The sequence below is a fragment of the Halichoerus grypus genome, chromosome 9 (assembly GCF_964656455.1).
Source record: "Halichoerus grypus chromosome 9, mHalGry1.hap1.1, whole genome shotgun sequence".
Lineage (NCBI taxonomy): Eukaryota > Metazoa > Chordata > Mammalia > Carnivora > Phocidae > Halichoerus > Halichoerus grypus.
In genome coordinates this window covers 112,080,891-112,091,387 of record NC_135720.1, presented here as the reverse complement: position 1 = coordinate 112,091,387, position 10,497 = coordinate 112,080,891, and the positions used below count along the sequence as shown (strand labels likewise).

General features: G+C 42.2%; 2 protein-coding genes across 3 annotated transcripts in view; one reads left to right on the top strand and one right to left on the bottom strand.

Moving 5' to 3' along the window:
* The window catches only part of PXT1 (peroxisomal testis enriched protein 1), a 47,344-nt gene extending 38,705 nt beyond the window's left edge, over positions 1-8,639 (bottom strand). Inside the window, exon 1 of the mRNA XM_036097193.2 lies at positions 8,477-8,639. The gene's annotated coding sequence lies outside the window, so the exon portion shown is untranslated. The remainder of the gene's footprint in view (positions 1-8,476) is intronic.
* A 25-nt stretch (positions 8,640-8,664) lies between these two features.
* KCTD20 (potassium channel tetramerization domain containing 20) overlaps positions 8,665-10,497 on the top strand; it is a 35,862-nt gene continuing 34,029 nt past the window's right edge. The window contains exon 1 of one of the 2 annotated variants that reach the window (XM_036097181.2): positions 8,665-8,809. The gene's annotated coding sequence lies outside the window, so the exon portion shown is untranslated. The remainder of the gene's footprint in view (positions 8,810-10,497) is intronic. The other variant, XM_036097161.2, reaches the window with a different exon arrangement.

The following is a 10,497-nucleotide window of genomic DNA, read 5'->3' as shown; positions in this document are numbered from 1 at the left end:
ATCATTTGATCTACAATTTCTTTTATTTTTTAAAAAAGATTTATTGATTTATTGATTTATTTGAGAGAGAGAGAGAAAGAGAGAGAACGAGTGTAGGGGAGGGTCAGAGGGAAAGGGAGAAGCAGGCTCCCCGCTGAGCAGGGAGCCCAATGCAGGGCTCGGCTCTATCCCAGGACCCCAGATCATAACCTGAGTCAAAGGCAGATGCTTAACTGACTGGGTCACTCAGGCACCCTTAAAAGCTCCTAACTTTTAGACAAAAAGAAATGAGACATAGAGCTAATGACTGACCCACAGGTGACCAGGCTGGTACCAGATGCCTGATCTCTTTAATCCCTGATCAGCCTTCTCTCATCTGACTCCTTCTCAGAGTCAATTTCTTTTTTAAGATTTTATTTATTTATTTGATAAAGACAGCGAGAGAGGGAACACAAGCAGGGGGAGTGGGAGATGGAGAAGCAGGCTTCCCGCTGAGCAGAGAGCCCGATGTGGGGCTCGATCCCAAGACCCTGGGATCATGACCTGAGCTGAAGGCAGACCCTTAATGACCAAACCACCCAGGCGCCCTCAAAGTCAATTTCTAAGTACAGGTTTCCCCCACTACCTGAAAGTAGAGCATTCTTATGAAAACTTTCATGACCCAAGATGGCATAAAGAAGAAGAAATCACCAGTAATTTATGTGGAAAAATTTTTGAGCATTCCCAGACCCAAGCAAATAACCTCTCTTAAGTTTTCCTGATACCTTAAGGACACATCTTGCTAACAAAAGCACAAAATAAATTGAGATAAAGCACAGATGCTCCCAGACACAGTTCAAAGCCATGGCACCTTGATGCCGAGATGCTGAGCGTAGTTGGGCGGGAAGAAACTTGTGCTCAGTGCACGCTGCTTCAGCGATTTGCTGCAAAACAAATGCTGAGTGCTATTTTTGCTTTTTGCCTTTTTTCTTGTAAAAAATGAAAACCCTCTTCAGATTTCTTTCAGTTGGCAAAACAGTTACTAACGTAGCTCTTTTGTAAAAGCAAAGTAGCATAACTCAAACTTTCAAAAAGCAAAGGATACTTGTATAATGTCTCCATTCCAAGGCCCAAACATCTACTAATTTTCAACATCTTAGGGCCTACCAGCATTTACAATAAAGAATAAGAGAGAATACCCCAAACTGCTATCTAAACTTAAGTGTTAAGTGCTTCCAAAACTGGGAGCAAGACAAACTTTCCTTTTTTTAAATTTTTATTTAAATTCAATTAATTAACATATAATATATTATTAGTTTCAGAGGTAGAGAAGTCAGTGGTTCATCAGTCTTACATAATACCCAGTGCTGGGCGCCTAGGTGGCTCAGTCGGTTAAGCGTCTGCCTTCGGTTCAGGTCATGATCCCAGGGTCCTGGGATTGAGACCCACATTGGGCTCCCTGCTCAGCCGGGAGCCTACTTCTCCCTCTCCCGCTCCCCCTGCCTGCCACTGCCCCTGCGTGTGCTCTCTCTGTCAAATAAATAAAATCTTAAAAAAAAAAAACCCAGCGCTCATTACATCACGCACCCTCCTTAATGTCCATCATCCAGTTACCCCATCCTCCCACCCCTACTCTCCTCCAGCAACCCTCAGTTTGTTTCCTATGCTTAAGAGTCTCTTATGGTTTGTCTCCCTCTCTTATTTAATCCTGTTTTATTTTTTCCCTCTCTTCCCCTATAATCCTGTTTTGTTTCTTAAAATCCACATATGAGTGAGATCATATAATTGTCTTTCTCTAATTGATTTATTTCGCTTAGCATAATACCCTCTACTTCCATCCACATCGTCACAAATGGCAATATTTCATTTTTTTGATGGCTGAGTAGTATTCCAAAGACAAACTTTCTGAAATTGCTCTCTTCAACCTTGTTTGTATGTTGCTATCATGTGATTAAAAAAGAGTGGTTGGGGGCACCTGGCTGGCTCAGTCGAAACAGCATGTGACCCTTGATCTCAGGGTTGTGAGTTCAAGCCCTACTTTGGGCTTACGTTTAAAAAAAAATAATCAAAGAGTGGCTGAGGAAGGGCTGAGTTAGTAATTTCCTGTAATTCCTTCAGCCAGGGGAGTGTGTGTGTGTGCGCACGCGCATGCATGCAACCCTTAAAAATAAGAATCTACGAGGGCAATTACTTACTGCACCATTAAAAACTGCACTAGAAAGCACACATCAGATAGAGAACCAAATGCCCTCTTAAGAAAAGATGTTAAGGAGAGGTGGGTGAGGGGGGTTGGGTAACTGGGTGACTGGTATTAAGAAGAGCACTTGATGTAATGAGCACTGAGTGTTATATGCAACTGATGAATCACTAAATTCTACCCCTGAAACTAATAATACACTATATGTTAACTAAATTGAATTTAAATAAAAATTTCAAATTAAAAAAAAAAGAAAAGATGTTAAATTCTCTTTAAAAGTAACTCAACTGTTACCAATGATTATGGATAAAAAGAGAAAATACCAAAACTATTTTGTCATCATAACATGGTTTATTTTCGGGACGCCTGGGTGGCTCAGTCGTTGAGCGTCTGCCTCCGGCTCAGGTCATGATCCCAGGGTCCTGGGATTCCCCGCATCGGGGGCTCCATGCTCCGCGGGGAGTCTGCTTCTCCCTCTCCCCGCCCCCCCCCCCGCCCGCTTGTGTTCCCTCTCTTGCTGTGTCTCTCTCTGTCAAATAAATAGATGAAATCTTCAAAAAAAAAAAAAAAGTTTATTTTCACTCAAACTGCATGTTAAGGAAAGCAGTATATTTGATACATTAACGAGGACAACTTTATCTCATAAAAAAGTCTTTGGGTGTTCCTTTTAAAGATAATATTTGTTTGGATGGGAATGTGTGTATATGACATTAAGAGTCAATACTTCAATAAAAAACTGTTTTAAGTAAAAAAAATAACATTAATACTAATAGTACCTTGAATTTCTCTAGTGCTTTGAGATTATATACTTTTGCATACATTTTGACTATGTTTTCTTCCTCATAACAACCTCAAGGCAAAGGTGGGTCAGTTATCATGTTACAAATTAGGAAACCCAAGCTTATGCATGACTTGCTCAGCCAGTAACTGGTGGAATGGCCTGAAACTGAGGTCATCTGGCTCTTTTTCCAATGTTTTCTTTCACTACGTCATACTGCCTTATGAATCTGATATCACTTCATGTTTTTGTACTTCCTTTTTCGTGTACTTTGCACATTCACAAACACAGATGTGCTTCCAAGTTGCATCATAACTCTAAATAAACAAGAACACTTTGGGCTCTTGGTTAACAAGCAGAAGAAACTTTTCTGAATCTACCTAGTTCCTATTTATCTTACTATCTGTTTTTCTTTTTTTTTAAAGATTTTATTTATTTATTTGAGAGAGAGAGAGAGAGAGTGTGTGTGTGTGTGTGTGTGTGTGTGTGCATGAGGGGGGGGAAGAGCAAAAGGAGAGGGAGAAGTAGGCTCCCCACTGAGCAAGGAGCCCAATATGGTATTCGATCCCAGGACCCCGGGATCACGACCTGAGCCAAAGGCAGATGCTTAATCAACTGAGCCACCCAGGTTTCCCTGTTTGTTTTTATTATAAAGTTTCCCAAGGAGTGGAGGTAAGGGGCCAGGACACATGCTTTGGTAAACAGATTTTGCCTTATATCAGTTACTGAACGTTTGGGGAAAGGAGGAGGTAGGATTTGAGTAAGATAAGAGAATCTCTTGGTTTTCTATGGTGCCTCAATGGGTAACTAGAGTCTATTTTGCAAGCCTAAAGTTTACTGGTTCAAACCCTAGTTTGAAGAATGTATATTTTGGGGCCTTGTTTGTTTTCTTTTTCAGATGCAGTTCATTTAAAACTTGTATGAAGTTGGGGCGCCTGGGTGGCTCAGTCGTTAGGCGTCTGCCTTCGGCTCAGGTCATGATCCCAGAGTCCTAGGATCGAGCCCCACATCAGGCTCCCTGCTCAGTGAGGAGCCTGCTTCTCCCTCTCCCACTCCCCCTGCTTGTGTTCCCTCTCTCGCTGTGTCTCTCTCTGTCAAATAAATAAAATCTTAAAAAAAAAAAAAAAAAACTCGTATGAAGTTAAAAAAAATATTCCCAGCATTCTCCATACTGGGTTCAAGAATGAGACTTTTGTGTTCATAAACAGAAGCAATGTGTGTTGACAGAGCTGGTGCATGGGATTTGGAAGGTCAGAGTCTGTTTGTAAACTGTAACAGGAGTAATGAGAGATAAACATATTATCAGTTTACACCCAGCCTCTGCTGAAGCCCCAGGTTAACATATTTCTACATTTTCTGACTCCTCCATTCTGACTCCCAGCAGTACTTCTATTTACAGAGGTTTATTTGATTCTTGAATCTCAAGCTGAGCATTCTATGTCCTTTTAAAAAGTCATAGAATTCTGAGATGAATTGTCCTCACATGTGGGTGGGTAAGGGAGGGAGCTCTTGCCCTTGGCAAAGTCTCTAATGGGTAATGTTATAGATTACTCTCCTGACCATTACTGGAATTTAACCATTAAGTTTCTTTCTTTTTTTTTTTTTTTATTTATTTGACAGAGTGAGATACAGCGGGAGAGAGAGCACAAGCAGGGGGAGCAGGAGAGGGAGAAGCAGGCTCCCCGCCGAGCAGGGAGCCCGATGCAGGGCTCGATCCCAGGACCCTGGGATCACGACCTGAGCCGAAGGCAGACGCTTAACAACTGAGCCACCCAGGCACCCCACCATTAAGTTTCAAGAAATTGTTCCTTATCTTTCATCATTCCATTCACCTTTTCTCTAACATTCAAAATACACTCTACTACCTACTTGTCCATTACCTTCTAAAAGAAGACAATATCTAAATAAAATTCAAAAGTGTATTACAATGTGGACTGTCTTTCAAAGGATTTGGGGTTTTTTAAAGCATTTTTCTTTTAAAAATAATTTCACCTTAATAATGTTCCAGGAAACCAAATGGATACATTTGCAAATAGCTAGGTGTGGAGAAAATATATTTCAGCTCTTGGGTAGGACTAGCCTGTCCCTCCAACCTTTTTTTAAATCTCTTTATCATAAAATAAAACACAGAAACAGAAGACACTATAAAGGAAATGTTCACCTTAATAAATTATTCTAAGGCAAACACCCTTGTAACTAACCATCACCAGGTCAAGAAACAGAACTTTGCTACCTCCCCTTAGAAGTTCCTTCCAAGTAAGTGTCCCTTCTCAATCACTCCCTGCCATCACCATCTTGTAAGTTACCATGATCCTAACCTTTATAGTATCACCTTCACTTTTTTTCTTTAATGGTTTCTCCACCCAAATGTTCACCCCAGACAGTATAGTCTCCCCGCAACACATACAACACACTTTAAAAATTTTGTTGAAATCTTTTAAGTCATTTTTTTTTTTTCAACTTAACGGTTTATCGCTTGAAAAAATGGAGACCCTTTGAGTTGTAGAGTTTCCCTGTCAGGACTTTGCAGATTGCATGATCATGGCACAGTTCAACATATTCCTGTGTTTCCTACAAACTGGCAGCTGGATCTCAAGTCTGCATCAGATCTAGGTTCGATCTCTTTAGCAGCGTTTTAAGTGGTGGTGTGGTCTTCCCTCAGGAGGTACAAAACGTCCAGCTCTCTTTTTATGATCTTAGGAGCTGCTGAGGCATAATGCCTATACCTATTAATTCACAGGGAGTTAAAAAACTGGGATATTCTATCATTTCTCTTTTACTTAATAGTGGAATACTTTATCTAGATTCACTTCCCCTTATCTCTTATTTGATTACCCAAATAACCAAACTTAACTTTTGAAAGTTCCTTTAGAGGAGAAATCCGCAATCGTTATCTACATAATTCTCTTAGGATCCTACACCTTTGGATTGTGCTATGTGTTTGTTGAATTTGCAGATGAGACATTATAAATGAGACTATAAGGTTCACTGAAGTTGTATTTAAGCAGATGTATATTAATAAAGATCCAGTAGCAAATTCTAGCCACTAGAAACTTAAAATTCATGATCCTCTGGTTGATTGTGTTTTCAAGATCCAGTCTTTGTTTCCAGCTGGTCACTAGCCTTTGCGGCTTTCATGAAGTGATTGTTAACAAAGGTGAACTGATAGAGTAAAGGAAAAAGGATTCTTGTGAATCTATTTTGCAGGGTTCCAGCCCCCCTCTAGAAAGTCAGAAATTAAATAGTTATTTACATCTATATTTGAGCACAATTTTGGACTTCCAAATGAAAGTGATTAGTCTTTCAAAAAGTCTCATTTTACACGTCTGCAGTGATCTAGAAATCATATAACCTAAATCATTTAGTTTTAAAAAAATGCAAATATAGGGGTGCCTGGGTGGCTCAGTCGTTAAGCATCTGCCTTAGGCTCAGGTCATGATCCCAGGGATCCTCTTCTCCCTCTCCCACTCCCCCTGCTTGTGTTCCCTCTCTAGCTGTGTCTCACTCTGTCAAATAAATAAATAAAATCTTTTTTAAAAATGCAAATATAATTGAGAGTTCAGAAATCTTGGAATTTTTGCATTGTTTTTACATTTACTACATATGATGTAGAAAGGATAATTAGTTTCTTATTCAATAACTGATACCAGCTACTACTTTAAAAATATTTTCATTCTAAGATGGAGTTGTTTGGTGTTGACAGCTGAAGGCATTTAAGGTGCCTCATGGAAGCTCTCAGGAGTTCACCTGGAAGCAATTAGGGAGAATTGCCATATGCTCAGTGGGTGCTGAACAAGAATTTGGGGGTCAGATGATCCAGGTTCTCAGCCCACCAGCACCACTCTGTAGTTTAATGACCTTAGATACTTGTTTATGTCTTGTTTTCCTCATGTCTAAATCTGAGTAATAAAATCTATCCCCCAGGGTTGTTGAGAAGTTTAAGTGATGTGAAATATTGGAAAAGGTGCTTTGTAATATTTGCTGGTAGTAGACAGCATATTCAAGGAGACTTAACACAGTTAATCGGATGAACTGTATTGCCTTTTGAATTAGCCATTATGGCAATGGAAAATTCCAGGTCTGCCAATTTGACATTAGAAAGGGTTTCAGCTTCAGATACAAATGCATCTGAGAGATTCAGGTTTGGAGAGGCATTAACTTACAAATGAATGATAAAAATCAGCATACACCAGTGCTTTCTATGAATATATGTTCCTCATACTTCATCTTCTTGGTGTCTACCCCCCAAAATTGCTAGATCTGATATGCTATTCATTACATGAAAGTAGAGACAAAGAACAATTTAGTCTTAACTATTAATTAAAAGACACAGTCATTAGCCTGATTGTCTGATCTTTGTGCCAGATTTTTGTGTTACAAATCTGCACAGAGAAAACTTTCCAGAAAGGAAGAATTTACTTCAAGAACTATCCTGCAGGAATATCAAGAAGGTTTTCTTCCTTTCCTTCTTTTCTGCCCTCAGGCATAACATTGTACTTTACAGAAATGGAAATAAAGGTATTAGTTTGAACAATCCTCTGGGTTACTTTGATGTAAAGTTTGGATCCTAAGATCCTCGAAGACCTCTAAAAGTCAAATTATAATGAAAAAAATGTATAGCTTCAGTTTTTAAAGTTAAAGTTGTTGACCCTGATAACGCAGTTTTGCTCTACAAGTATCCAGCAACCATTTGCAACCTATTAGAATGAGAGTCAAAACAATTTCCTCATATTCCTTCCACTTCAACTCTAATCCTAATCTTTGGCCTCAAATTAGTTTCTAGAGACTTTTGTAACAAAAAAAAGTTGACTCAGAATTTAAGAAATCATGCTATTAATTTACATGGTTTTCAACAAAATTTTTTAAAGATTTTATTTTTATTTATGAGAGGGGAGGGAGGAGTAGAGGGAGGACAAGTAGACTCCTCGCACCCCCCCTCCCCCGGCCTGAGCGGGTAACCCTACGCCGGCTCTATCCCAGGACCCTGAGATCACAACCTGAGCAGAAACTGAGTCCCACGCTTAACCCACCGAGCCACCCAGGTGCCCAGTTTTCAGCAATTTTAAAATAAAACTGTTTGCATAATAAGTATAACTTTATAACTTTTTAAAAATACAAAAGCCACTAGAAATCAGGACAATAAGGACTGATACTATTTCCTTCATGTTTTCAGCACTTGTTTTATTGGACATAGACCATACGTTAATATGTTTGTTGAAATATTTTACTCGTAACACAACCAATTTTCCAATAATTTGCTTTCGGTTGATTTAAAATTTGTAATTCAACTTTGCTATATCTACCATGTGGTTTCATTAATTCAAAGTTTGAGAAAAATGTGGGTGGTTTTTTTTTTCCTGCTTTAGTCAGAATGCAAACCCAGGATAGGGGCTTCTAAGCAAAACGTGTTTAAGGAACTCCGTTATTCTTACTACCTACCCCCTTCCCCAAATGCGTGGAGAGATCGAGGTGCTCCACAATCTTCTTTGAGCATGAGCTGTCCTGGGGCTGCGCGAGATTATTTTACAACTCAGGTAAACTACCTTTAATAATTGAAAGGGGGCATCCGCAGCTCAGAAATCGAATCCACCCCAGCAGTGCAGGTGCGAGAGCGTCCTCCTTCGGGCGGGTGGGCGTGTCGGGAAAGAAAGAGGGCACCTATCAGCGGCCGCCCCAGGCGGAGGGTCCGAAGCCCAGCCTTCCCGGCGTGCCCCGCGCGCCGAGGGGACTCTTAATGTGAAGCGCAGGTTGACTCAGCCGCGTGGCCGCGCCGGCCAAGGCGGGGGGCGCGCGCTGCTGCGGCACGGCGGGTCCCCGCGGCGGCTTCTCGCGGCGCCGGGTGCGCGCGCCTCCCGGGCGGGTTCGGGGAGCGTCAGGTAAGTGTGGCTCGGAACCCGGTAGGGCGAGTGTGGCGGCGGGCAGCGCCCGGGCTTTGCCTTTGTGTCGGGGGGCTGGGGCCGTCTCCTCAGGCCGCCGCTCGGGCGAACGCCCGCGGGGTCGGACCCCAGTTGAAAGGCCGCGGGACTAAAATCATCGCGAGGAAAAATGTCCGCAAGTGGTTTCGGCCGCCCGTTTTCGTGCTGAGGATAAAGTCTTACAGTCCGGGAAAGGGGGTGTCACCTTATATGGAAATCGTAAACGCAGTCGCGGGGGACAGCTAAAGTGTAACTTGACTGTTCTGTGCAGGCCTGGGGTGTTTTCATCCCCCGGCAGAGAAACGACGGTAACCGCGGCGTGTTTCTTGAGAACGCCTTTGCAGACGCCTTTTTCCCTGGCAGTTAATGGAACTCATTAAAAATCAGGTAGTTCGGGCCTCTTGTCAAACTCTGGAGCGGAGAGTGCGTCGTGCTCGCTCCCCACCCCTGCTTCAGAGTCTGCCTTCTCTGCACCCACAAATTACTGGCTTTCATTAGTAGCTCTGCGGGCAGAAGAGCTGGGCAGAGCCTGAACCGGGGATCTTCTATTAAGTGAAACCCTTTTTAGAGCAGACAGTGACTTCAGGTTTACAAGCCTAGTTCTGCACTATCAAAAAACAAAAACCTCTTCTATTTTGGAATTTGTGATTCTTCCTGAAAATTCCTGGGTTGGACCGGTTTATTTTTAAACAAGAAACCAGTGAACAAACAAACACGGTAAACAAGGCCTGGGAGGAACTCTTTAACCAGTTTGTGGAAATGCATTTTCCAGGCCCTTTCATTGTGCCCCTGTGAACTGTTAGACAGCTAGCTGCCTCTGTTACCTGAGAAATTGAGGGGTTTTTTTAATGGTCCCCAAAACAAAATGGTGTAGTCAAATGTAATGAATCCAGAGTCAAGAGAACCTCACCTCAGTTCCTATCCCCGTCCCCACCCCCCAGCCCCCACTCCCCACTCCCATTCTGGGGTAGTAATTCTCAAATGTAAGTTTGCTCCTTAAAAATGCCAGTACCACTCCCAGAAATTTGATTCTCGAGGTCTGTGATGAGTCCCTGAAACTGCGTTTTAAGCAGGCACCCCCTTCCTTGGGGTGTTATGCCACACTTTGAGCAACACCACCATAGGGCTGGCCTGAGAATCTTTACAACTGCCCAACTCCGTCATCCGTTTGTTGATTTCCTCTCCCCTCCCCTCCAACCAGTCATAAACCAAGAAGCTGGCCTCTCCAGAGGGAAACTTAAGCTAGTGTTTTCTTGGACTCTGACACCAGGGTAGGAAGTGACTTTCATACATATTCTGATATTGCCTTGGGTTAGAGATAGCCGGTGCCTGTTAATCTGTACTTTTTCCTTCTGGGGTCTGCTTCCAGTATCCTCAGAATTTACGCAGTGTCATCAGGCCACATCTTACCATCCCAGCGAGCTCAGTCTCAGTCTTCCCGTTAGAACCAGGGCAGCCAATGCCATGTAATTTCCATGGACTTGAGTCCTCAGATTTCATGGTACCTAGCGGTACTGGTAGCATTTATGAGAGCTTTCAGTTCAGCTGAACTCTAATTCAGTCATCAAATACCCCAGTAATGCCTATTTTGTGGAAAGCCTGTAGGGGGCCACTTTAGCAACAATATTGCAAAGATGGCACACAGTTGC